This window comes from Triturus cristatus, chromosome 3_1 (genome assembly GCF_964204655.1).
Source record: "Triturus cristatus chromosome 3_1, aTriCri1.1, whole genome shotgun sequence".
Taxonomy (NCBI): domain Eukaryota; kingdom Metazoa; phylum Chordata; class Amphibia; order Caudata; family Salamandridae; genus Triturus; species Triturus cristatus.
Window position 1 is genome coordinate 786,353,424 of NC_140583.1, and position 27,768 is coordinate 786,381,191.

Consider the following 27,768-nt stretch of genomic DNA (forward strand, 5'->3'; position numbering starts at 1 on the left):
ATCTCTCCTCTGTGTCTCCTTATGGAACTACTCTTGTTGGTATCTTAAGTGAGATGTCTGGTAATATCGAACTAGTTAAGCAATGTCCATGTCTTTATTCAGAGGCTTCTACTTCCCGTTGTACCTTTTCATTCTCCTGCAAAATATAATTTAATTAGAATTCCGTAGTTTCTAAATAGACGTCCTGTGGAGGATGAGCTGGAGTGTTGAGTGACACTGTCCTTCACATCTGTACTCTTCGTCATACCCACGCTATTTGGTGACTGAGCTACATGAAAAGTTGTACCATAAATGCATGACTAAGTGTAGTCCTATAGTGATTCAGCTCTTGGACAGTGTTTTCACAGTACCCTGTTCCCCCTTATGCCCAGAGGCAAAATGGGTTTCAGCCATTGTTGGAGCAAGGCCTTCCCTGGAGACAAGATCTCTCAATAGATTTGAGAATCTGTGTATATAATGGCCCAAACAGTGTACGAAATCTGAGATACCACTTCAACACCTCCAGTTCTTTTAGCAGCAACCTCCCCAACCTCTCTTTTTCCATTTCCATCATTCCTGTCATTCAGATGGAAAGACTGTGTGTCTGCACCTTTCCCCTCCTACCAAAATCCCATTAAACCATCCTCTATCTCCTCCTCACTACCCCCCCTCCCTCCCCAATTAAATCCTCCCTACACTTGCGAATAACAGCATTCCTGGGAGTCTAGTGCCCAAAGGCGAGCACCCGCCAATCTTCCACTCCACCAACCACCTAATTCGGTGCTGTCATTACATGGTCACTGGGAAAGTGCAACTACATCCCAAGCAGTGTTCGGTCAGTTGCTGTCTTCATCAGAAATCTCCATTTAATTTCTGCTTTTCTTCTCTCTGAATGGGTCTGTTCATCAGAGCTTGTCTATTACCGCCTTCCCTTCTTTTCATTGCACAGTATGATGCCTTTTTTTCTCTTTGTTTCCTTGGGGCTTTTCTCTATTTTTCTCTCCACGTATTCCATCCCTTTTTTGTTGGTTAAGCATTTGGAGAGCGTCTATGGTCTTCCAATGTTTTCCACCTTCCCTTTCTGACAGTCCGTTATGCTTTACTGAGGGATTTCATCTTGCATACACGCTTTTGCCACTGTAACAATAAGCGGAAACAATGTCTCCATGGGTTCTCATAAGGTATGTTACAGGCAGAAGTAACGCCTATTCTACAGGGTGACTGCAGAGATCCTGAACCAGGAGGATGCTATGGCCTTCGAATTCATTTTCTCTTTTTTTTTTTTGTTTCTACTGCCATTAGCTACTTCTGCTGATGTCCCTTATGATATCAAGCGGTCAATTAGGTTGTGAGGTGAACAAAGCAATTTGATGGGTCCTAGCCAATTCGATGACTTTGATGCCCCTCTGCTGTGCTGTAGCACTGACCCCAGCAGCCTGCGAATGTACCTCTCAGTGTCTCTTCCTTCGGCTTTGTGGAATGCTTCTACCCCCCCTCCACCACCCCCCCCCACCTCCCCACCTATGATTTTTGACTCCGTTATAACAGAAGTTTCACACGTGACCCAGGAAGATTATATTTTATTCTTTCCAAACAATGATTTCCTATCTCAAAATCTGTTTTTCCAGAGTAACCGTTGTTGGATTCCTCCAGTTAGGAAATCTGCTCCCCAGCACATTCAGTTTTTTTTTTTTTTTTTTTTTGTATCTGCTTTTAGGCCTTGTTTAACCTCTGCCATCAAGAAGGAAATAGTCTCTGCTGGCGGTGTGGAGCCACACGAGCCAGCTTCTTACATGTGGCATGGCATTGCGGGCTGGTGGCTGACTTCTGGAAATTGGTCTTACAGCACATACACACCATTATTGGACACGCACTACCCTGCACGCCGCTGGCGGTGTTGCTGGGAGACAACACTGGCATTCCGTAGAACGTTAACTGAAATGCTGTTAGTACTGGCGAAGCGCCAAGTTGCTCTACACTGGAGGGCGGCCCGACCGCTAAAGACTGGATTACCAGTGTTACACATTGTAAACTGCAACTAGAGACATATTGAGAACTACCAGGGAGATCTCGCCCTAGAGACTTATTGGAGCCATTTGTGAACTGGCTCAGTACTGTGCAGGACGATGTTCTTTAAGGTGTCTGCTGGATATTAGTGCATTACCCCTACCATTGCGCTTCAAGCCCCCTATGGGAGACTACTACATTATAGTCTGGAAACGGAGCAACGCTGATTGATTATTGTGGTTTTCTTGTAATGTATTGTCGTGCTCTTGTTATGCTTCATGAGATGTAGGACGCGACTGGTCCATAAGCCTAGGGCTCATAAATTAGATACTGTGTACTGATTGTCTTTCTGTATGTACTGTTAATGTTTGTTTTTATTGGCATTTGCAATAAAAAGAACAAAAAAATATATCTTTAAAAAAAAAAAAGAAGGAAATAGTCTCATAGGCCTCACAATAGTGCTTCTTAAATCCCCCTCAACATAGGCACTTAGTTATTTCCAGCAATGGGGTGGGGGTTAGATTCATCACTGGCTTGTTCCCACAGATCTTGAGGTCACATCTGTCAGACTGAAGGATTTTGCCGGTGCTGCAAGCATGAGCCTTTGCTCTGATTTTGCTTTGGAGGCACTCTGAGCATTCTTCGCTCTTACCTGTGGCTGACATTGGAGTGGAAGGGACTTGGGTGGACAGTGTAGGGCAAGGTAATGGTGCTCATTGCCTAAAGACTCCCTTGACCTGTTTAAAAGTTCTGCCTGTTCAAGCAGGGAGCCTTTTGTTGGAGACATTTTGAAGATGACAACTGCTTACTGCTGTTACTGATACTAATATGTTGTCCCAGTCCATCATGGCAGAAGATTTTTCTGTTGCTGTTTTTCTTTCCTCCTTCTGTTGGAGAGTATTTCAGCATAACAAGCTTCTACACAGAATATTTTCAATGGGTTGATTGCCCTCATATCTGCTATTTTGTTTTCTTTACTAGCTCCTTACCTTCCGCTCTGCTTGCTATGTTTGCCCACAGCTATTTGTGCCATTCCTTCTAGATCTTGGCTTCAGCATTTCCTTACACTGCGACTCCATCCTGAAATCGTACGTTTGAAGCCTGGATCTTCACCTTGACATCTGGAAGTGTTTTTAGGTCTTTGAGGGATTTTCCTTGTGACTGGGATTCCAATCAGTTCTTGACCTGTATTTAAAGTATTGAGCAGGTCAAAAGCACGCTTTCTGCATCCAGCCTTTTACCGGTCGCAACACCAAACATTTGATCGGATTAGACCAGAGCTGTCCCCAATTTTTGTAGCATCTGTTGCACAACAACCTAATCGACAAATGCTTAACCTTGGATTAGAAAATACTGCTCTAAAGCAATTTTGTGCCCTTGGAGCTAAAGATCTACCTGCCAATGTCCGCTCTAATTGCTTCTACTGAATCTACAAAGTTACATGAACTTTTGGATGGCCTGATCCTTTTTACTTTTTGACCAATTGAGCAACAGTGGGGTACTTGTTGTTTTACTTTTTCGGTGCTGGCCTACCATGGGCCACACAACTTGACTGGAGTAAGTATTCAACCTTTTTATCTCTTTCCACGAAGATGTTTGAGCCGCTTCGCACAAAAGTTTACTTTTAAGGAAGACCTGTGTGATATATTTCTCAGGGTTTGGATGACTTTACCCATTTGACTCTGCTCTCAATTGGTAGGCGAAACATGGATTGAAAGAACTTTAATGACCCTATTTGCATAAGCTCTGCTGAGGAGCCTGAGTAGGTAGTTATGGCTAATGGTTCTTTTGCCCGATGATCAAAAGGAGCGCAGAAAAAAGACTGGTTTGTATATTTAGTGATCTAGGTCATTTGGTGCAGAACTGCCCAATGAAACCAACTGGTAGCCAGAGAAATTATGTGACTTTTTTTCTTGAGCAATATAATGTCCCTGATGGACAGTAGTCTTGTTTGCACCGTTGAGCTTAACATTGACATGATGAGTTTCTAGTTTGTACCTTCTGTGTGGATTTAACTTCTGTGAGACTGATCTAAAGGGTAACGTCCTTTAACTGACTGGTCTTTTCCGTCATACTGGATGCCATCAATGCATCTTTTAAAGGGGTGTAGGCCAATCACTTAACACAACTTCACCAGAAACCTCTTCCCCTCCCTCAACCCCCCCCCCCACCCCCCCCCCCCTCCGAGCTACGTAGAAGTTTTCTTTGTAGGAGTTATCTGGCCTTTAAAGTCTAGATGACTTTGCAGCTCTATCTTCATGCAGAAAAGAGAACAATAGTAATGACATAGAAGTGAACATCAGCCTCTCTGGATCTGTAAGTGAAACTCCATCCCAGCCGCTCTGCACTGCAGTGCCTGTTTGTGCTTGGAGATGTAGGAGAGGGTTGTTTTTCCATAAATCTAGGGCCCCTTAATGATGGCCTCCCTTCTGTATCTGAAGTTAGCCACCAAATCTCTGGAGTGGGTGAATTTGCCCTCACTGGCCCAGGTTCCTTGTGCACTGTTGTGCCGAGAGGATGTGAGCTTGATCTCTGTGGGTTGCCACCCAGTCTCAGTGACTGAAGCTTGGATGGCACTAAACATCAAAGTTTCTCCTGTGGCTCACCTCTCTTGCTCCGGGCTTGATCTGCAATATTGCCCTTCTTCAGCAGCACCTGTCTTATTGTTGCAGTCATCTAGAATGAGGCTTGCTCCACACCCCTTTGCACTTGGTATATAGAACGGATCCATGGCTGCCCCATGTTTATCCTACCGTGGAGTGTCCCCACTGCTGGGTTGGAATTTGCCCTGCATTGGCCGAGCTGGTCCCACCCATCACAAGCACCAGCTTCGTCAAGGTTCTTTAGTCTCTACCACCTCCGTGTAGTTGTCTGTGCAGCTGTTGCTGCAATGACTGTGCTCCCGCCGCTCCCAGAGGGCCACTAGATCCCCAGGCACCCAGCAACACCTGTGAAGAATGCCCACTCACAGCTGAGACGTCCACTGTGGAGAAGAGGTACAAATAACGTATTTCTCCCCACCTTGAACTTTTTCTCTTTAATCCCTCTTGTCCTCCATTTTAATGTAATTCATTTCTGTTCAATACTGATTACGCTTTTGAGACTCTTATAAATATTTTGTTAAGACGATCGCGTTAATTTTAAACTACATGTGAACGTAATTAAAGTTTTCATCACAAGTAGAAATGCAATAAGAAATGTTAATTGTATTCCTTTTTTATACATTTTAAAAACTATCCTGTTTGTAGACTGCTTTTGTCTTACATTTTGACACCCTAATGTACACAAAGTCCTTGTTTGTGTATTTAGTCTCAACTACTTTTGTCATTGTAATGCTCTCCTAGCTGTTTTATTCCCAAGTTTACCCCTACTAAGGTGGTGAAATGTCTGGTTTTATAGGCTTTTAAACCAGTAAACAAAATTTTGACCAGAAGACTGGCTAAGTAATTATTGTTTTGTAGGAATCTACAGAAGCTTACCTAGTAAGTATGCAAGGGCTGTTTCATGTAGTAGTCTTGTATTTTGTTACACAATATTTTCATTTGGAGTTGAGGGAAAACTTATATATTCTATAAAAATATATTTCCATTGCTTTTTGAAAATAATGGCAAAAGACGAGTACTACAAAAATGGTTCATATATAGTGAATTACTACTAGTTAGAATTTCAGCCCACTTTATGGTCTGGTTCTTTAGACTAATGAAAATGAGTGACTGACGATAGCTGCCCCAAACGAAAAAACTATCCACTCAAAAATCAATTGAAATCTGAAAAAAGCATATAAACGTTCGTCTCCAGCAAAAGAAATCCGGTTTTGAGCATAGTGTAGGGATTTTCAGAATCAATTGAAATAAGAGGGAATAAAGTTATTATTTTAGAGGTGTTGTCCACAAGGGATTGATTGGCAGGAGTGTAGTTGATTCTTTAAAGAGTACTTAATAGCTGATCAAGAGAAGGACTGATCCCATGTGACGGGCGTCAGCGGATCCACATTTTTTAAAATGTGATATTAAACTGATAGACAAACCACAAAGCAGTAATTGGGATACTATGGTAGGCTGTGGTTAATAATGATAGATGACCACTTTTTTGTTGTTGTAAAGATAAAGACCAGGTGGGTTACTTCGTTAAAGCGAAACAGCAGAACTCCACAAGAGGTTGCCCAGTACATAATTGGGACTTGTTTTTGTGCTAATAAATGACTGATCTGACTACAAGGAATGGTTTTCAAACACAAAATAAATGAAAATATTAATGGATTTGTAGACCTGCATGTAGATTTTCATTTTCCAAAAATGTGGTCCTGTGATTGTCGTAATGCATTTCTTATGTGAGAGGTTTACCCATCATAAATAATTTTTTACATTAACCCTTTTGTTACCATTGTCTTTGCAAACCCCTGTGTCAAGGCAGTTTCTGCGAAGATATTCAAATATTGGCAACTGTATCTTTCCCCTGCTTCATGTCGTGTGAAGTAAAGAGCCCACCTCTATTTATATAAGACCAAGAATCGGGGAAAGAGATATTTGGGAAATTACATTTATTTGCACTAGCAAGTACACCCTTAATTCCTATCATCCTTTTCAAGTTTACAGTATATAAATAATGCACAAAGTGCAGACTGATCTGTACATTGTTACAGCCTAATCATTCAATGAATTATGAAAGGCCAATATCACAAGTTGTTACTCTTCTTCAAGCACCAAATAGAACGAATTTTTGGCATAGCCAATAGGTCTTACCTTTGGGACTTTATAAGTGTTTAGCCATGCAGCACTTTATCCTGGGTGTTGTGCCGCCAGGGATTGAAAAGCTCCACAATTACTACACACTGAGTCATGCTGTGTGATTCAGATATACATGCTTGCCTAAGGAAACATTTCTGGACACATTCCAATACTTTTTAACACGCAGACCGAAAGACAAGTGCCTCAATGCAAGTCCACGCGGTACAAAAGGGGGTGGTGATGGACGGAGCATCAGAACCAGGCATGGCTTGGCAGTTCGGGCTGGACTGTTCCCATGAGGCACAGGGTCAGACTGATTTGCATATGGCCATGTCTGAACAGGGGTGGCAGAGTGGGCTAAAGAACGGTGATGGATCAAACCCAGATCTGTTGACTGGGTGTGAGTGTTTGATTGGTTCTGATGCTCCGTCCATCACCACCCCCTTTTGTACCGCTCATTGCAAGTCCACAGCACTAGGACATTAGAGTATTGAACAGCCTATGAAAAAAGCTGTGAAGTTCTTTCCAGTGGCGCAGAGACGTCCCTTCCCTCTCCCAGGCCTCTAATCACCAGGCACCATTCTCCAGAGTTTTCCATTCAAAACACTGCTCGCACCATCCGTTTATCAGCAAGCCTACCCCCCCCCTCTGTCCCAACACCCTGGGTGTAGGAACACTAGACATCGGAACAACAAATGGCTCCCATTTGTTAGGTGGAGGGGGAATAATGTATAAACCGGGGTAGTGTCCTCCCCTAATCTCCGCTCACCTAAAACACCGAACTTAAGCTGACCTTCTGTAATGTAACTGGCTCTCTTGTAAAGTGCTCCAGTACCTTTGGGTCAATAGTTTGGGCTCTGTAAAAATGTTGGTACAATGTAATCTGACCATGTGTAATGTAACTAGTGCTCATGTAAAGCGTTCCACAAATTTCGGGTCGCTAGAGTTCACATTATATAATAAAACATGTTGAACAGTCCCTGGGGAGCTGCCGTGAAAGTGCTTTAAAATTGGAGCTCTGCGAGGAGGAGGTCAACAGGAAGAGGCAGTGGGGTGGGCATGCAGCGATGTGGGAGGGATGAATGCTGCTCCCATTTGTCAGGTAGACTGAAAATGATGTATAAATGGGTGGTGTTGGCATCACTTAGTCTCTGCGGACCTAAAACCAAACAAATTAACCAGACCTTGTGTAATGTAACTGGTGCTTTTGTAAAGCTATTTAATAACTTTGGATCAATAGAGTTCCTGTTCTATAAAAATGGCCACAAAAATGAATCTGACATTGTGTAATGAAACTAGCGCTCATGTAAAGTTCTCCAACACCTTGGTCGCTTGAGTTCACATTCTTTAAAGAAGCGTGTGAGAAAATGCGACAGGAGTTGCCCAAGCCTTGCCCTGAACTGTATTGCAAGGTTGAGCTGCTGAAGGTCCAGTGACTGAGGCTCTCTAAAGCAACAAGCAGCAAAGTGGGAGGAATATGGGGGAAAACCCTCACACTTTGAAGTCAGAGAAAATTAAAGAGGTGATTTAGAAAACCGCGTCTGACATTTCATCTTGGTATTTGAACGGGACTGGGAGATTAAGTGACCGTAGCTGAAGCTGAACCACTGAAGACTGGTAAACAGTGACACAAGCAGGAATCGAAGAAAATAAATAGTCCTCCCAAATTAACACCGCAACATAATATGAACAGCAATTGGGCACTGTTCTCTGGGAAGAAACCAAACTCAAAAAGGAGGGACAAAGAGAAAGGATTAACCACCAGCAAGCATTGATAAATGATAATCGAAGGGACAAATCAAAAGGAAATGGGCGGGTTGTAAACACACAGCGTGAATACATCTTATCTCAAAGAGCGCATGTGCTACCTAGGCTTGATATAAAAACCACATAAACCATTTTCAAAATAATTTAATTTGAGCAACGATTATGTGAGTTTTATTTGGGCAAGTTTGAATTCATGAGGAAAGCAGATGATGCTCCTATTGAGATCCACCAGGCAGATGAAATTTGGGTCTGGGTTAGTTTTAAAGATTGTCTTGTCCACAATGTTCTAGATGTAGGAATACTTCCTCTTTCTAAGCTAAGAATGCTTCTTGCCTCTTCATTTACTTTTCAACACTGGAACTTCATTTGTATCCACACAGAAGTTAAAAAATCTCACTTTTGACCTTGACTTACAGCTTTGCATGATGGATTCAATCGGATATTCAGCTCGTTTTTTTTGTTGTTTTTTTTGATAGGTTTTACTATTTCACCATAGTGGAGTCTGGTATGATACTATAGACAAAAATTATGCATCACAAATGCACCTACATTTTAAGAAAATGGGGTCATATAATACCTGTTTTTTGAGGCAAGGATCATATGTACATTGCGTGCTTGAACAAAGAACTTGAGTACTTGAAGAAAATTCTGCCCCATTACACGACAACCGGCGTTTTCAGGACTGTAAACTGTCACTAAGTCTGTGAGAAGAACTTCTGAAAAGAGCCTCTCCCCTGCATTACTATCAGTTTCACACCATACTTGAGCAACTTTTTTCTGCAAATTTCCTCTGAAAAATACACTGCTAAAAAGCTGTGGTTGCAGGGATAAGTTCATAATCTAATTTTAATGTCCATGTTGCCATTATACTTCTAGGCACATGCATATATCTGAACTTTCCCAGTAAATGTTATCATTAAGTAACTTCTGCTCCAATTGTTGTGGGTCGGGGTGTGCGTCTTATGTAGAAAGTTTCCCTGGTACAGTTTTTATTGTAAATTTATATTTCCACCACAAAAGTGATTTTTTTTATTTTATTTTGGGCAGTAACACTCATTGATGTACACTTCAACTGATTGTAATGTCAGAGAAAGAATTGGCTAAGTTATCGTTTTTCCGATCTCCAAATTAGCCGTGAAACTGACTTTGCAATTTGAAACATGAAAGAACAACTTGACTATCTTTCTGATATCTGCTCTATAACATGAAGGGCAGAAATACAAAAAAATCCTTTTATATATTACATAGATGTTATGTTACGACAATTGCCAATGTTAATGTCTATGTACCACTGTCATGTATCTCCGTAACCGTTAAGGTAGCACTTGTAATAGCAGAGTCATATATGCACAGCTCCCTTGGTTCATACTTTTTTTTTTTAATAAGCAAAAGGAGTAAACGCTACAGTAGCACTCAACAAAGTTGCTTTACTTTGATTGAATTCGATAGTATTGTATGTTCAGAGTGGTTTTCATTTATGTGGGAGCTCTGACAATCATTTATCTTTAAAGTTGACCAGATCTCGATTTGTCTTTTTTCTTTTTTTTTTTTTTTTTTTAACCAATTCAGTATCATTTTAAAAGAACAGCCTGTCTCCTCAAAACAGCTTTTGCTCATGGGGTGCTTAATCTCAAGTTCCAGTCAACCTTGTGTGTCTGTATGTGTTTTTAAATATTACTTATTATCCAATTTTTGAGGCTCCCCTTCAATTATATTTAAACTCCTTACCCGTTCCTTAACCCAAAACCCTTTTGCTACTCCTCACTTTACCCATCTCTTAAACCCTAAAAATTCCTTACTGTCCTTCAACAGTGAGAACCGCTTTACTACTCCTCAATGCTATCCGTCCCTGAATCCTTCAGAAAATCGCTACTATCCCTAATACCCATCCCTGGATTCTAATAACCCCTTACTTTTTTGAAAATTAACTACCCCTGAACTCTAAACATTTTACTACTCCTTACTCTCCCTAGCCCCTTAATCCTACCCATCCCTGATCCCTAGAAATTCCTTACTACCACTATTTTACATGACTGGACATTAAGAAAAATAAATAAATACATAATTGTAAATGCATATACAAGGGGTGTGTGTAACCGTATTGTTTAAAACCATTAAAATAATTACCTGTGATGTACCAGGATTTAAAAGTACTAAAATAGACGGTCAGTGTACTTGCCTCATGTAAAAACACATATGTACTTACCTGCGATGTAACAGTTGCACATAAAACTATGTGGATGCGCATTTGCCATAATAAAGGACTGTTCTGACTGAACGGAACAGTTTTGGACACAAATCAAATGTTTTTAAAAAAACATATGTTGGTCTCTTTGTAAAGTTATGAAAGAATAAAAGTGAATATTATTAAATGCATACTACAATATGTAAAGGTTCCATGTGGGGGGAAGAAACACAAAAAAGGTATTGGAAAATTAACAATAGCATACCAGATTGCTCTTTGTATATAGCTATGAATGTTAAACACTTAGTCACCATTTATTTTCTCAGTTAGAAGGCAGTAGACTTTCCAATCTGTTTTTGGTGGGCACGAATCTTAATGTCGTAATAAATGGTTCCTGCTCAGATTAGATAGTCTGAAAGTACTGAAGATTCTATTTTAATTCTAATGTTAGCAATTACAATTTATGGAAGACAAAACCTGACAGAGTGCTAAAACCATATTCAGAAAAGCATTTTTTTGGGCACAGATTTGTTAGTCAGCCTTAATCTATTTGAATGTATCACAGCTTGACTTTTTAAAACATTCAAGCAATTATAGATACCTAAAGGTTTACACCCGAAAATAGTCTTTCTTGATCTTTGTGATGATTTTGAGTTCTTAATTTGTGCTATTAAAGCTAATAAACATCACAATGTCAGCAAAGGTAAATAAAAATATTAGCAGTTCTTAGTCCATCCTCAGCAGAACAATACTCGCTAGGTCAATCACGATCATCATTTTGGAGTTGGATATAATACTCTAAAGACCCAATTTGTCATTCCACCATATCAAATGCTGTTTTTTCAGAGTTCTCATTGTGAGAAAGGTGTTCTTTCTTTCTGCATTACCCAAGGTCATGCTGAAATATTCATCTTTTGCCTATTAAGGCTAGGAATAAAATGTGCCTTTTTAACATGGCCTGATATTTGAATATTCAGATTCATATATAATAAGTGGCCTGCATAGTTCTTGGTATTTAGCACCTGTATCTTCTTTAAGAAATATTGTCATGTACCAACATTCTCAATTGTACATGGGACGATACCAGTTATGACCATACCAGTTATGCAACATCGATTAAACCATTTTGTCATGACTGTTACACAACTAAAATGAATACTTAATTTAAGTTAGATGGTAACCCTCTGGCCCAGTTGTAATATTACTTGAGCTTAATATTCTCTTCTTGACTTCCACAGATGCTATGTCTTTCTCCAACATCCTATTTTGTGAGGACGTTAATCTTGACAACGTAACTGACAACAGGTATTGCTCTATTTCATGAATATTGTTTCGTAGATCGGTATTTTATAGTTTGGTAGAATTGATTGAAACCAAAATAGTCTTAGTTTTGGAAACTAGTTAACACATATTCATATTCTACGTTGTTTTGAATTATTTTTATTTATTAAATAAGCATTTTATTTGGAATGGATGCAATTAGTTGTGAATCATTAGAAAATTGACAGTGGAATGGTTATGTAGATTACTGTTCAAGATGATTGGTGAACAAAGCGACCATACAATTACATTATATTGCATAAATTATCACAGATATATATATATATATATATATATATATATATATATATATATACACACACACATCTTAGTTTTCTGAAAGTTGTTTAAAGGATGTGGAGGAACAGAGGTTGTCACTGTTGTAAGCCTAGTTCATTGATACTTAATCCATTAGTTTTGACAGAGCACTTGAATGTGTGAAATGTGAATTGGCATCAGTTGACTGTTCGGGTCATTCCAAAGAGCTAAAGCTAGTGGTTAATAGGGCATGTGATCAGATTGGCTCCAGAGTGCCTTCTGGAATGGTTTTAGATTTGACTAATTTCCCCCATCATTGTTTTTTCATTGCTATAGTTTTGCTAATAGAGTTCAAGAAACATTTGCACCTAATACATTTTATGCACTAAATGATGCCGTCATTGTAGGCCTTAATCCCACCCCTTCCCCCCCTCCTGTCGTGCATTAATCTTTCCTTGAACAACTGAACTTTGATTCCCTATGTCTTGAATATTCCATTTTCTTTGATTTTATATTTTCATTTGAAGGTGTTAATTTTGCCTTGAAAAGATGGAGCAGAACGCCCTGCAAAGAACAGGCTCCCAATAGATTTTTATGGTCTGGCTCAACAGTTATGCTCTTGCAATGAATTATGTGAGAATCGCCAGGAGAGGGCTGTGGTCCAGCGCAAATTTTTTGGTGCCAGAAGTACATGTTTTGATTGGTCAGAAGTGCTTGTCCTCCACACAGCTGTGATTATTGTGTTTATTTATCCAATTGCCGAAGCTTGAATTTTCAGTGGCTAACTCATGACATTGTAATGCTGTTAAAGTGTCTCAGATAACTAGATAAGTTGTTTTTCTCTGGCAGTGTCACAATGGAAGGAAGCGAGTCCGTTTCCTACATTGATTTTTAGGCCTGGCTTGACCATGCAACTGTCACATGACCTTTTAACCTTGACCAATATTATTGTGCAGCTTTTTGCTTCCACCCAAGTACATAGCATTGGAAATAGATATGTACTTGTAATGCTTCACATTACCATGCAACAATCCTTTAATGTTTGTAAGGAAGTGTTTTCAGTAAAAATGTCATGCAAATGGTATCCATGGACAAAATGATGTCCATACCGAATAGATAATTGCAATCGGTTTACATCACAGCGGTATGTGGGAGTTGAAGCCCTGGCATTTGTGCATAGTTGAGCTACCCTGTTAGGGGAATGGGACTAGTCGGGTCAGTCCATCTTAGTTCGGGGGGGGGGGGGGGGCTTAAGTGTTTTTTGATTTCTGACATTGTTCTCATGACCCTTCTTACCATTGCCTTACGCCATTTTCCCTGATGCTTAGATACATTAAGGTCGCCTCTGTGGACTCTAAGCCATTGTGCAGACTTCAATGTTTCTTGAGTGCGACTGCTTGGGTTTCTGTCAGTTTTGCAGAAGAAATTGAGCTAGTTTATTTCATACTTGTTATTCAGGAGTATTGGGTATAAATTGAAAATACTTATTTTGATATTTTTTCTTTTTGCTCCTCTGAATTTCCATTGTGACTCAGCTTTTTTCATAATGTGTTGTTGAGCCATGTAAGGGGCATTCCCTCCTGCTTACATATCACAAAGAAATGTATATTCTCTGAAAAAAAGGTTACAGGGATGTTCTAGTTAGGCTCACATTCAATTCGTACAAAAGCAGAGAATCACAGCAGTTATAGTTAGCTGAGCTAACTAGAACTAGGGCTTCCGGTTTTATTGTATTTATAATTTTGCCTTTTCTATCTGTATTTATCCGTATTTATTTTTTGCTCATTTTTTTCTTTGGGTTTTATGAAAAAATAAAGCCTAAACTGGTATATTACACATTTAACGATAAATATGCACTCATGCTTGAATGCCTGCCTGGTTTCAGTGATATGAACACCCGCAGAAGATATATCAATGCACTTATATGAAAATATGCAAATTTCATTAACATCCTTATACATATCTAGTGCTGTTGAAGCCTCTTTGCTAAACTTACTTTCTTTTTTTACCCCCTCACCTATCCATACACACAGCTATTGGCCTGGCAGTCAGGGCAGAGAGTATTTCGAATCCCTCAAAAACCAAACCAATTTCCATTTTTTTTCCGCACATTTAAAAATAAATACAGAGAAGAAAATAGTTATTTGTCTCTATCTGTAAGAATGGGGAGCCTTAACTATAATGTATTCCGTGCGATGCACTGCTTATGACCTCACATATTATATCATTCATGACATGGTCAGTGACATCACTGATATCTCAAATGACATAATTGATGACATCATCCAGTGATTGTGTGTGTTTTCTAAAAGTTACTGAGGGCCCGATTATGTCGAACGGACCGCTGCCGACTGTGGTGGTCCGTCTGACATCTGGGGCTGCGGTTGGATTGACCCCCCCCCCCCCCCGACGCCTCTGACTGGCTCAAAGAGCCAGTCGGTCCAAATGCAAACCCCACAATGGGGCGGTGCTTGTGGAGGTACTGCCGTAGGTATTACGATGTTCCTTTTCCCTCTGTCTTTACATGTCTGTCTGATCGCCATCTAAAAGACAGATTGAATAGTATTTTTGGGGGCCCTTAGCTGGGCCCAGTCTTCCCCTTTGGGCTTCCCCTATGGGCCTTGGGGGGGAGACATGGGGTGTCCCCCTCCCTCCCCCAAACTGCTATGCACCGTGTGCCAGGAACCACATGGTGAATGCATGTTTGGGAACGGCCCTTTTCCACTGCGGCTTGTGCTGCGACCCTTTTCTAGTTTTTCCACACCTGCATGGCGGTCGCATTGTAATCCGGCAGGTGGAATCGCTCTCATATAGTCGGTCACATTACCTGCCAGAGACCATCTCGACTGCCATCGTGATGAGGCCCTAAGTGTGAGAGACTATATACATGAATGAGTAGGTTTGTGAGTTTTGTATAGATGTGTGTGGGTGAATGAGTGGCTGTATGGCTATGGGTGTATGTTTGTGTGTGTGTGTGTGTGTGTGTGTGTGAGAGGTTGTTTGGGACAGTTTGTGCTGGTCTCAGTGACTGTATAGGTGAGTGATTTATGTGTTTGTACATGTATTAGTGAGTGGGAGTGGATGGGTGAGTGTGTAGCTGTATGAGTGACTGATTCAGTGTGTGAGTGGCTTTATGGGTGAATGAGTGGGTCTGTATGTCTTTGTTTGGATGTGTGACTGGCTCTATTGGTACATATGAGTTTTTGGTTGTGTTAGTGACTGTATGAGTGAGTTGATGTGGGGTTGGCTCTATGGATCAGTGAGTTGGTGTGTGTGTTTGTATCGGTCTGTGGTTGTTTTAGTGTGTGTTTTAGTGTGTTGGTTATTACCTAACATTCACTAACCATGCCATGAGTGATGTAATATGTGAGGTCATGTGCAGTGCATTGTGGGGGTGTAAGTTAGCTCAGCTAACTAGAACTGCTGAATTTTTCTGGTTGGGTATGAGTGAATGTGAGCCTAAATAGAACAACCCGGTAACCCGGAGTTCTTCAAATGTTTTGATACCGAGACCCCTGCGTAAGGACCCCTTTCTGACAAATTGTTTTAGCGGCGGCCGGTTCAGGTAAGCTAGGTGAGGCGGGGCAGGGGGGAAGCCGACCGCCAACTGAATTGGTAATATTTATTTAATTATACCGATTTGTTGTCTGTCGACTTCCTGCCCTGCCGTGCTTACCTGAGCCTGCCGCCATTGCAACTATCGACACCCATAATTGCTCCCAATTCCACAGCAATTTTTTCTTTACATTGGGCAAATAAATTAAACAATGTTTAGCAATCCAAAGGTCAGTGAGCGTGGGGCGTGGTCAAAGGTGTGGCTTAAAACAACATGCCTCAATTCATTCACGTAGGGCAGTGCTGCAAGTCTTCTTGCTGCTCTGCCCTACGCCAATGTGAAAGGGCAGGAATGCATTTTATTTATGAAATGTGCATTCCTGTCCTTTCCCTCTACGTTGGCGCACAAATTGCTGCCTAGCACCAACATAGGCAGGATTGTTTTGTGCATGAAGGGGTACCTTCCTGCACAAAAACAATCCTGAGAAAGGGTTTCCTCTTTCTGTGTGCGCTGCGGAGTGCAGCACACATGTAAAGAGGAAAACACAAGGAGAAATGTATGGAAAGAGGAAAAAACAAGGAGCAATGAAAACATTTCTCCTCGTTATGCCTGCTGTGGGAAGGCATAAGGCTTTGGCCTGCTCCAGGGTTACATGGATTTTTACGCTGCCCCAGATTTGAAAACCATGGGTGTTGCGTGGGAACACCCACTGCAATGCCTCTGGAACACCAACTTGACATAGAGTAAGGCAACGCAGCACCGTGCCTTACTCCATATCTATGAGGCCATGCAAATCCATGCAGGGTGACTTTGCCTTGCCTCATAGATATGATTGAGATGCTTGTGCTGCTGAAGCTTCAAAAATGTGACACTCCGGCGGCGTAAGCCTCTCATAAATCCTCCCCAAAATATTTTGTTCATTTACTTTTTGGTCTGTCGCCATTAGGTAGCTACATATAAAATAATGGGTTGCTTAAATGAAAAATAAATCTAAAAAGTTGTTACTCAGTGGGGAATGCACTATATAGTACATTATGAAACCTCTTTTATGTAATGCACTGCAGAGATCTGTGTGTGACCAGAGAGCCACAGAATTAAATTTGGTTGGTGCAGTGGAGAACAGTGACTTGTGTATTTTTAGTGCTATGAGGTCACAGCCTGTGACAGAAAGCAATGTGAATGTGTAAGTCATTATTTTATACTTTCATTACACACATTATGAGATAGAATGCTACAAACTGTGCAAATAGTTTTAAGATAAAATGGTGCTTCCAAAATGTACATTTGAGTAATATCAGACCATAAGTAATGCATTTTTATTTTTGCATAAATGTACCTAAAGTCCTCCTCAGGGGTACTAAGCACTGTGTAAATACAGTTATGATTACAAGCACATACTTCACATCCCGGTTGTTAACCACCACGCAAAAAAATAAAGACATCTGTGCCATCACAATGCTTTGGGGTAATTCGAGCAATTAAAGCCAGAACCCCTCCCAAACATGCTTTACATTTGCAGATTAACTCTTAACGCACATTTGCATTTCATTCAGGCAAGCAGGCACCCTGACATGAAGCCTTGTTTGAAGGTTTGTTTTATCTGTCTGCTGGGCCTCTTCGTTTTCCAGCACAAGACTCCATTTACTTCAGCTGAAGCATTTTAACGATTGCGGTTATCTTTGTCCAAAAGGAAGAGCACATATTTTGTATTCCAGGCAGAAGTAATGCCTCGAAATGCGCGACCCCCTTCCCAGGACTCCACGGCCCCCCTGCGGGTTGCGCCCCCACAGATTGATGACGTCTGCTGTAACCTTTGTTTTTTTTCCCGTTAATTTCTAAGGCTTTTAAAATTTTATTTCCTAACTGGAACGTCCCTGGAACCTTTGTGTTTTTTTTTTCCAGTGAATTTGAATGTTTTAAATTTTTCATTTCCTAATTGTAACCTTTCAGAGGTGGGTGTGAGTGGCTGTATTGGTAGGTGAGTGGGTGCGTGAGTGTCTGATTGGGTCTGTCTGTGGTTTTGTGAGTATCAACGCGTGTCTGAGAGTGGGTCCCTAAGTCTCTGAATGGGTCTGTGACTGGGTATCTAAGTTTTTCAGTGGGTATGTGAGTGTAAGTGGCTGCATAAATCTCAGTGCGTTTATGGGTGAATGCATTAGTGTTTTAATAAATCACAAAGTATTTTTTATTCAACCACCCGCCCCCCCCCCCCCCCCTCCACACCCCTAATTGTTTTGGCACCCGTTTCACAAATCACCCCAACAAGACCCAACTTGATTCTTTTTTAGGGAAAAGTTTGTGAAGATTTGACCAGTGGAGCCAAAGTTTTAGAAGACTGTCTTCTAAAACTTTGGCTCCAGTGGTCAAACTTCCTATGGAAACATTGCCCTAACTAGAACTACCTACTGGCGAACATATGTAGGGTAGGAGATATATATACAGTCACCAATCAATATGTTCCAAGCTTTTTTTTATTTCTCAAAAGTGCTCCATGCTCATAATGTCCGGCTGATGCATTTTGGGGGGGGGGGGGGGGGGGGTGTTTCCCTTTCCCCTTCTCCCTGTCTCTCCATACTTTCAGAACAAATTAGGGACTGAGGTCTGCTGGCCCTGCATTCACTGCTGATCATGGAGTTTTTCAAAATGTGATGTGCCTAATTAACTGTTTTTTTTCTTTTTTCTTTTTGTTTTTTTTCTTTTTTCTTTTTTTTGTGGCCCTTCCTATAGCCCCTCTAAATGGCCAGTTTGCCCTGTAACCGATTTCTGTGTTGGTCACATCAGAAATTGCACACCTATCTGCAAGTCACTGTGTGCAAAATGCACATCCTGGCTTGTTAATGGATATTCGTACATTGGGCCCATAGCTCTAAATCAAGGGTTTTTCATTATTCATCAATCTTACAAAGTCTTTGTAGTAGGAGTGGTTCAGGATCCGACCCGTGCAGAGAAAAATAAATGTTCGAGGCATATGAGCTGCAGATTATACACTGTGCATAGATCGCCATCTGGTGTTGGGCCCGGATGTTTGCAGTTTGATTTTCCTCTTGGAAAGTCTTTGGAAGTCATGAGTTCGGTGACTCCTCCTCTGGTTCGTATTGCGCATGGGCTTCGGCTCCATCCTCAGATTGTTTTTTTTCCGCCATCGGGCTCTGATGTAAAACTTTGCGCTCCGGTTCCGAACTTCCCAGTTCACCGATCGACGCACAAATCCTCGCTCATCGAGTTTCTTCAAAGACATAAATCATCTTATTCATCTTCTCTTCGGCACTTCTTCGATTCCGGTGGTCGACGGCGGCCTTCGGGCCTATTCCGGCTCCGGTCTCGGCTGATGGAAAGAACTCCCTTCAAGAAGTGCCCTCGATGTGGGTCCAAGTTTCCCCACACCGATCTCCATGAGGTGTGCAACCTCTGCCTCTCCCCAGAACACGAGGCCCGAGACTGTCCCGCCTGCAAGTCTTTTCGCTCAAAAAAGACCATTCGAGATCGACGGGCTAGACGCAACATGGCGCACTCCTCGACCTCCGCTCCAGTCGACATCTTCGGGGACGACGTCGAAGCTCCGGGACAGCAGGACATCGAACAGGAGGACGACTACCTCGTCAGCGCTTCCGAGGCCGACGACTCAGATGTGGAGGACATCACTCCGGTGCAGCGGGTCGTGAGTACAATTCCCCCTCCCCCGCCGATTCCAAAAAAGGCTTCGGTCACACCTTCGCCTCCGGGCCTAGGCAAGACCAAGGACACGGCTTCTCACACCCCACCTTCGGGCCCGGTAAAGAAGCCTTCTAAGCCTTCCGGCAGCTCGGGCTCGAGCCAGCCGACCACCGGTGCCGACAAACACACTTCGGCACCGAAGAAAAAATCGGCCTCCACCTCCACACCGAACCCGGCACCAAAGCCTTCGGTGCCGAAACCTGCTCCGGTGCTGACCAAACACCCCACAAGACCCTCGGCACCGACACTCCCGTGCCGAAATCCCCTTCGGCACCGACCAAAAAACCGGAGGTTCCCAGGAAGCATGGCTCCGACAAACCTAAGAAGCCGTCGGCCCCGAAACAGTCGGCGCCGACCGATCAACCAGTGTCACAGGAGCTTTTCACACCGGATCCTTTGCAGAAAACCCTCACCAAGGATCCAAAGACCGGACACTTGACATTGTCTTCGAAAAAGAGACACTTGGACAAGCCGGCTCCACCTCCCACTCCAAAGAGAAAGGACATTGCTACCTCTCCTTTCAGGGTGCCTTCCCCACCTCCTTTACCACCTCCACCCTCTCCACCTCCACCCCCGCCACCTCATCGTTCCCCCACCTTGTCCCCTGTCCCAGACGATTTGGGGGATCCTTACTATGATCCAGCAGATGTGCCACAAGATCCCACTCCTACTGGATCCCCAGACCCATGGGATGATTATAACAATCCGGACTTCCCAGATGTCCCACAGGATGACCTTTACCCATCTAGGCCATCCCCTCCAGAAGATTCCTTGGGTTTTCACCACTTGTTACAACGGGCGGCACACTACCATGGGGTGGAGTTACACACCGACCCAGTGGAGGAGGACTTCCTCCTAGACACCTTCGATGATACACATCGGTCCACTGCCATTCTACCTATGTTAAAGGGCGTAATTAAACATGCCCCTGAGGTTTTCAAAGACCCAGTCAGGGCCAGGTTCCTCAACCCTCGAATAGAAAAGAAGTACAAAGCCGCCCCTACAGACCCTTCTTACATTAAGGGCCCTGCACCATTAGATTCCCTAGTGGTATCTACAGCCAGGAAGCGCTCAAATTCTCAGGCGTCCGGCAAAGCGCCCCCACCAGACAAAGAGTCCAAGCTCCTAGATGCGTCAGGGAAGCGCACTGCGTCACAAGCGGCCAATATATGGCGTATTGCCAATACGCAAGCACTCTTGGCCCGGTACGACAGGGCACACTATGATGAGCTAGAATCCATCATGCACCATCTCCCTGAAAAGTACAAGACTAGGGCTAATGAACTTATTCAAGAGGGGAAACAATAACCAATACCTCAATACGATGTGCCCTAGATGCGGCAGATACGGCCTCCAGGGCCATAAACACCAGTGTCCTTCTCCGTCGCCATGCCTGGCTCAGGGTTTCAGGGTTTAAACCAGAGGTTCAAGCCTCTATACTAAATCACCCGTTCGACCAAGACCATCTATTTGGCCCTAAAGTAGATGAAGCCCTGGAAAAAATGAAGAAAGACACAGCGAAATCTATGGGAGCCCTACAAACACAGACTCCCAGGCGCTCCTTTCACCGTTCTTCCTTTCGGGGCACGGGTAGAGGCTTCCACGTGCACACAGTGCATCCACGTCCTATAAATCCCCCCCCTCAGTCTACCTTCAATAAAGGTTATCAAAGAGGCGGATACAGAGGCAATAATAATAAGGGCAGAGGCAAAACAAATACCGCCCGCTCTGCCACGCCTCCCGCCCAGTGACTTTCCCCCCGCTCCCTCCAGACCATTCCACTCCGGTCGGAGGCAGACTACAGCATTTCCTGCAAGTCTGGGAGACAATCACCTCCGACAAATGGGTGACGCAAATTATTCAGTCAGGGTATTGCCTAGAACTAACATCAACACCCCCCAACATTCCACCCAGGCACCGCCCTATGTCGCAAGAACATACTGTGCTACTAACACAAGAGGTAATCTCCCTCCTGCAAAAAGGAGCAATAGAGCAGGTCCCCATAAATCAACAAAATTTAGGGGTCTACTCCCTGTACTTTCTGATTCCAAAAACAGACGAGACCCTAAGACCTATCTTAGTTCTCAGACCTTTAAACACTTACATTCATTCGGACCATTTTCACATGGTAACCCTTCAACAGGTTCTTCCACTTCTCTCCCAGAACGATTTTCTCACCACTCTGGACTTGAAAGACGCGTACTTTCACATCCCAGTACGCCACTCTCACAAAGTACCTCAGGTTTATGGTAGACGGACAACACTAACCGTTCAAGGTGCTCCCGTTCGGAGTAACAACAGCACCAAGGGTGTTCACCAAGTGCCTCGCAGTAGTGGCTGCACACCTCAGAAGACCGCACATTCACGTCTTCCCTTATCTAGACGATTGGCTGATAAAAGCCACATCCTACCAACAATGTGTGCAACATACCGCCGCTACGGTACAACTACTTCACCAGCTAGGTTTCACGGTGAACCATCAAAAGTCCCACCTGATACCCTCACACACAAAACAGTATCTCGGTGCCACCATAGACACCTCCAAAGCCATAGCCTATCCCACTCCTGCCAGGATTGCAAAGATACAGGCATTGCGTCAAAAATTCCTATCTCAACACTCTCTCCCAGCAAGAGTGTTTATGCAGCTCATAGGGATGATGGCGTCTTGCATCTTTATAGTGCCGCATGCAACACTTCAAATGCGTCCACTCCAAGAGTGCTTGGCGCGCCAGTGGAACCAGGCCCAGGGAAAACGGACAGATCTGGTGTTGGTAGATGGTCGCACCCATCGCTCTCTGCAGTGGTGGAACACCACAAACCTTTCCAGAGGTCGACCGTTCCTGGACCCGGTCCCACAAATAATCCTAACAGCGGATGCATCGCTCTCCGGCTGGGGAGCTCATCTGTTAACATCTCACAGCACAGGGCACGTGGACACCGCAACAGAAGTTACTCCACATCAACCATCTGGAGTTACTGGCGATCTTCCTCACCCTGAAATCCTTCCAGGCGCAGATATCAGGCAAGGCAGTCCTCATTCGCACAGACAACATGACTGCCATGTACTACATTCAAAAACAGGGGGGCACACACTCTCCACAGCTCTCTGTTAGCACAGAGCATATGGAGATGGGCAATTCCGCAAAACATTTTCCTCCTAGCCCAACACGTCCCAGGAGTACAAAACACCGTGGCAGATCTGCTGAGCAGGCAGACACAGCAGATCCACGAGTGGGAACTTCACCCACAAGTTCTTCACCCGTTCTTTTAGAAGTGGGGGCATCCACACATAGATCTATTCGCCACCCACGAAAACAAAAAATGGCCAAGCTTCGCCGCCAGATATCCACACCCATTGTCCGAAGGCAATGCGATATGGATGAACTGGTCAAACAAATTTGCATACGCTTTTCCACCTCTCCCACTAATTCCATTAGTGGTGCGAAAGCTACAGCAGCATTCCCTGACTCTAATCCTTGTAGCTCCAACATGGGCCAGACAACCGTGGTACACCACACTGCTGGAACTCTCAGTAGTACCACACCAAAAGCTACGCCTCTCGCCATGCCTCCTAACCCAGAACCATGGAGAGATCAGTCACCCGGACCCAGCTCAACTCAACCTTGCGATCTGGCTCCTGAGGTCCTAGAATTTGGATACCTTAACCTTCCCCCTGATTGCATGGACATTATCAGGGAAGCGAGGCGCCCTACTACTAGGGCGTGCTACGCAGCAAAGTGGAAAAGATTTGTCGTTTACTGCCACAACAACACAATCAATCCTTTAAATGTATCCATACAACACATTATATGTTATTTACTCCATTTGCAAAGGTGTAACCTAGCATATACTTCCATTCGGCTACACCTCGCTGCAATTGCGACCTATTTACAAAATAGGCAGCACCTCTCTCTTTTCAAAGTACCTGCCATCAAGGCCTTTATGGAAGGCCTCAACAAAGTGATTCCACCCAGAGTGCCACCCTCACCTGTTTGGAACTTGAATGTAGTTCTCACACGGTTAATGGGACCCCCTTTTGAACCATTACATAAGTGTGAGCTGCAATTTCTCACATGGAAAACAGCTTTTCTAGTGGCTATCACTTCCCTCAGAAGAGTTAGTGAAATACAGGCACTCCCTATACAAGAACCTTTTCTTCAGATGCATCACAACAAGGTTGTACTCCGCACCAATCCCAAATTTCTACCCAAAGTAATTTCTCCATTCCATTTAAACCAGTCGGTAGAATTACCAGTCTTTTTCTCGCAACCCCAAACAGTTGCGGAAAGAGCCTTACACACACTGGACGTTAAAAGGGCTTTACTTTATTACATCCAGAGAACACAACCTTTCAGGAAAACCAAACAGCTATTTGTTTCCTTTTCCCCACCACATAAAGGCAACCCTATTTCTAAATCAGGTATAGCTAGGTGGATTGTAAAATGCATACAGATTTGCTACCACAAAGCAAAACTAACGCTATCAGTTCCCCCTAAATCCCACTCTACAAGGAGGATAGGGGCTTCTATGGCTTTCCTAGGGAACATACCACTAGATGACATCTGCAAGGCAGCGACATGGTCAACACCGCACACCTTCACAAAACATTACTGTGTAGCTGTGCAAACCAAGCTAGTGTGGGTCAAGCTGTACTAAAAACACTGTTTCAAACAACTGCAACGGATACCGGTGGTCGCCGCTAGGGTTGGGAACTGCTATGTAATCTATGCACAGTGTATAATCTGCAGCTCATATGCCTCGAACGGAATATGCTACTTACCAGTATGCATCTGTTCTTGGCATGTAGAGCTGCAGATCTATACACGCCCACCCGCCTTCCCGGCTACCTGTATCCGTTCCAGACTTATCTTATTTAGATACAATACTCATGGGTTTCTTTACTGTTATTACTACGCTCCATCTTTCCCTGCTGGCGAAATACACATGGGTTTCTTTACTGTTATTACTACGCTCCATCTTTCCCTGCTGGCGAAATACACATGGGTTTCTTTACTGTTATTACTACGCTCCATCTTTCCCTGCTGGCGAAAAACAATCTGAGGATGGAGCCGAAGCCCATGCGCAATACGAACCAGAGGAGGAGTCACCGAACTCGTGACTTCCAAAGACTTTCCAAGAGGAAAAACAAACTGCAAACATCCGGGCCCAACCCCAGATGGCGATCTATGCACAGTGTATAGATCTGCAGCTCTACATGCCAAGAACAGATGCATACTGGTAAGTAGCATATTCCTTCTGCAACTGCAAACAAAACTTGCCTTTTTATGACCAAATAAACCAGTTTAAACATCCACTAGAAAACTAAAATGGATTTCAAATGAAGTGGAGCCATACTGCTGATGTAACATTTTGTTTTTTGGGGGAAATCTTGCCACTCTGGTTTGCCCACCCTTTGGTGGCTGTTTGCAGACATGGTCATAGTTTATAAAATTTATAATCTGAAGTTGCTGAGGATACATTCTCTTGCTTCTATTCTTAGGGTGCCATTGTTGCACTGTATGATCATTTCTCTTAAGGGACCCATTCTGAATAGGGGCCATGTGGGACCTTACCCAGTCTTTATCCTCTATATTCTACTTTTGCAGTACTCTTCGGTCTGAGAACATTTGACACTTTATTTTGCTTATTTATGATCTTACAGCAACCAGTCTACAGTCTATCAAGGGCTATCCTGATACTTAAAGCTCTCTCGATGTTGACACCCTCTCAACTGTGTTAATATCATTGTGAATGTAGTCACAAGATGCAGTCCGACTCTGACATCCGGACTGTGTCCTCTCAACCTCTAAATGGTCTTCAATAAAGCACAATATTGGCAGCAATACCTCTGCAATTACAGTTCCCCCACCCTTAGAGTTTTGTTTTGGATGTAGTCTAAAGGGCAACAGTGATTTCATGCAGATTAACTTCCGTCTGAGAAGATGTTCGGATAGCAATTGCACAACCTTAAAGGATTGTGGTAGAGAACTTGGAATGCATAATTTTGCAGGGTCATGATATCGTGAACAGAATATCAAGGGGCAAAATATCAAAGGCAAGTGGGGAAGGTATGGATTTACTATTATAAACTCTACATATACGTACTTTGATGTATCACTAAGGTACGTAAATGTAGAGTTGGGTATAGAAAATCCGTACAAACTCAGTATTTTGACTCCCGATTTTCTGATCACAATATTGTGACCCTTGGATATGTTGTCTTCAATAATCCTGACCCACACCCCTTAGAATTCACTTTATTGCAGCCTTATTTTCAGACTATTTAAAAAGTAAGAAAATATTTGATTTGTGATCTGTTTAAGACCTTTTTGACATAGATGTACCTGTCTTAAGTATTCTCCTCAGTACACTTATAAATCAATTATTACACATATATCATTAACTTCTCTTGTAGGTGATTTCCGTGTATAGTCATAATCATGTGAATAGTCCCGCCTATGTGCGTGGACCCTGGAGCACTTCATTAGATATATCTTAAGTTGTCATCTTCTGCCTTTCTTCAGGAAGGCCTGCAAAGACGCTTAAGAGATGAACAGACAATAATGCAGCCTAACCAACTAGGCTACACTGGCTATTACTTCATCTTGAAGTGAAAAAAGATAGCCAGATTAACTTTAAAATGTAGCAAGTTTTACAGAGTTTCACACATAGAAAACTCCTTTTTTCATGATAGAGATGAAAGGGATTGGACAGAGGAGCCCCTACAGGCTGCCATTATGTGCCTGCAAATGGATACCGTGCCTTTAGGAGTCTCCAGAGACCCCAGTATCCCATGATGCACAGCCAGAGGCAGTTACTTTCAGTTCTTTTTTCCGGCTCCTGCTAGCAGGACCCTGGAGCATTGTGCTCTACTATTTTGGTATTCTATTCAAAATTTAATTCAGTATTTTGATTTTTGCAGCTTCACTCGACGTCTTTGACCTTTATCTACCTTCTGCTGTACTTTTGTGGCAGAATTTCTACAGTTTTCTTGTCAAAATGCCTTCTCTGTTTGACAAGTGTCCTGACTGTGGTAGGCAGAAGGCCAGGTCTGATGCACACAGAGTCTGTATTCTGTGTTTGCCTGTATCTCCTGTCCCTGACACCTGCTCTATTTGCAAGACCTTTTCTAGGCGCACCCTGCGTGACAGGGAGAAGATTCGGCTCAAAGGGTTTGGGCAGAGAAGACAGAAGGCAGCATCTACAGCCTCTGGGCAAGGAGAGGGTAAGTCTTCTACCAAAACCCATGCTTCAACCTCTGGCGGGATCCCCAGTCGAAAAACGGTGAACGCCGGTCCTGATTGACGTCGAAGATGGCGGTGACGTCGTGAGCAGGTATGACTACCATATGCTCTCTGTCGACTCTGGGCCGAAGCGACCTCGACTATCAACGTTGAGGAGAACAGCGAGGTCTCGGGCGAGATCGCCGTCACAGGTGTTCCCGTGTTCAACGTCGACTCAATGAAGATCGCCTTCAAGACATCATCATCGTCGTCGATCGGAGTCACACAGGCAATGGCGGTCGCCATTGATGCGTCACCGCCGATCGATGTCTACGAGAAGGTCGTCGTTGAGGGGTCAACATCGACGTTGAGGTACCGTTCTGGGACTCGCTCCGTAGTGAGCCTATCAACTTCGACAGGGAGTTCACGTTCCAGATGACGTCAACGCTCGCCGTCTAGCAGTAGATCGAGGAGGAGGTCTGACGTTGAGTCCAGGGTGCCATCTTCGCGGCCAGCTCAAAAACAAAGGAGGTTGGTCTCCTCAGGTTCGGAGTACTCACGTACCTATTCACCCTCAAAGACACCTCCTGCTCCTTGTCAACCGGTGGCCCTGCCAATGACACCGCCACTAACGCCAAGTCGTCCTCGTCCTCCTCCTCCTATGGCTCCTCCTCCTATGGCTCCTCCTCCTCTGGCTCCTCGTCCCCCTCCTCGTCCTCCCATGGCTCCTCCTCGTCCTCCCATGGCTCCTCCTCGTCCTCCCATGGCTCCTCCCCGTCCTCCCATGGCTCCTCCCCGTCCTCCCATGGCTCCTCCCCGTCCTCCCATGGCTCCTCCCCGTCCTCCCATGGCTCCTCCCCGTCCTCCCATGGCTCCTCCCCGTCCTCCCATGGCTCCTCCCCGTCCTCCTGGCTCCTCCCCGTCCTCCCATGGCTCCTCCCCGTCCTCCCATGGCTCCCTCCCCGTCCTCCCATGGCTCCTCCCGTCCTCCCATGGCTCCTCCCCGTCCTCCCCATGGCTCCTCCCGTCCTC

The 27,768-nt window shown here is 43.7% G+C and overlaps 1 protein-coding gene across 4 annotated transcripts in view; it reads left to right on the forward strand.

The window, feature by feature from the left end:
* The window catches only part of UBE2F (ubiquitin conjugating enzyme E2 F (putative)), a 1,125,427-nt gene that overhangs the window by 33,184 nt on the left and 1,064,475 nt on the right, over positions 1 to 27,768 (forward strand). For 3 of the 4 annotated variants that reach the window (XM_085645042.1, XM_085645043.1, XM_085645041.1), the window contains exon 2: positions 11,904 to 11,970. The exons of the other annotated variant lie outside the window; for it this stretch is intronic. The gene's annotated coding sequence lies outside the window, so the exon portion shown is untranslated. The remainder of the gene's footprint in view (positions 1 to 11,903; positions 11,971 to 27,768) is intronic. 4 annotated transcript variants of the gene reach the window in all.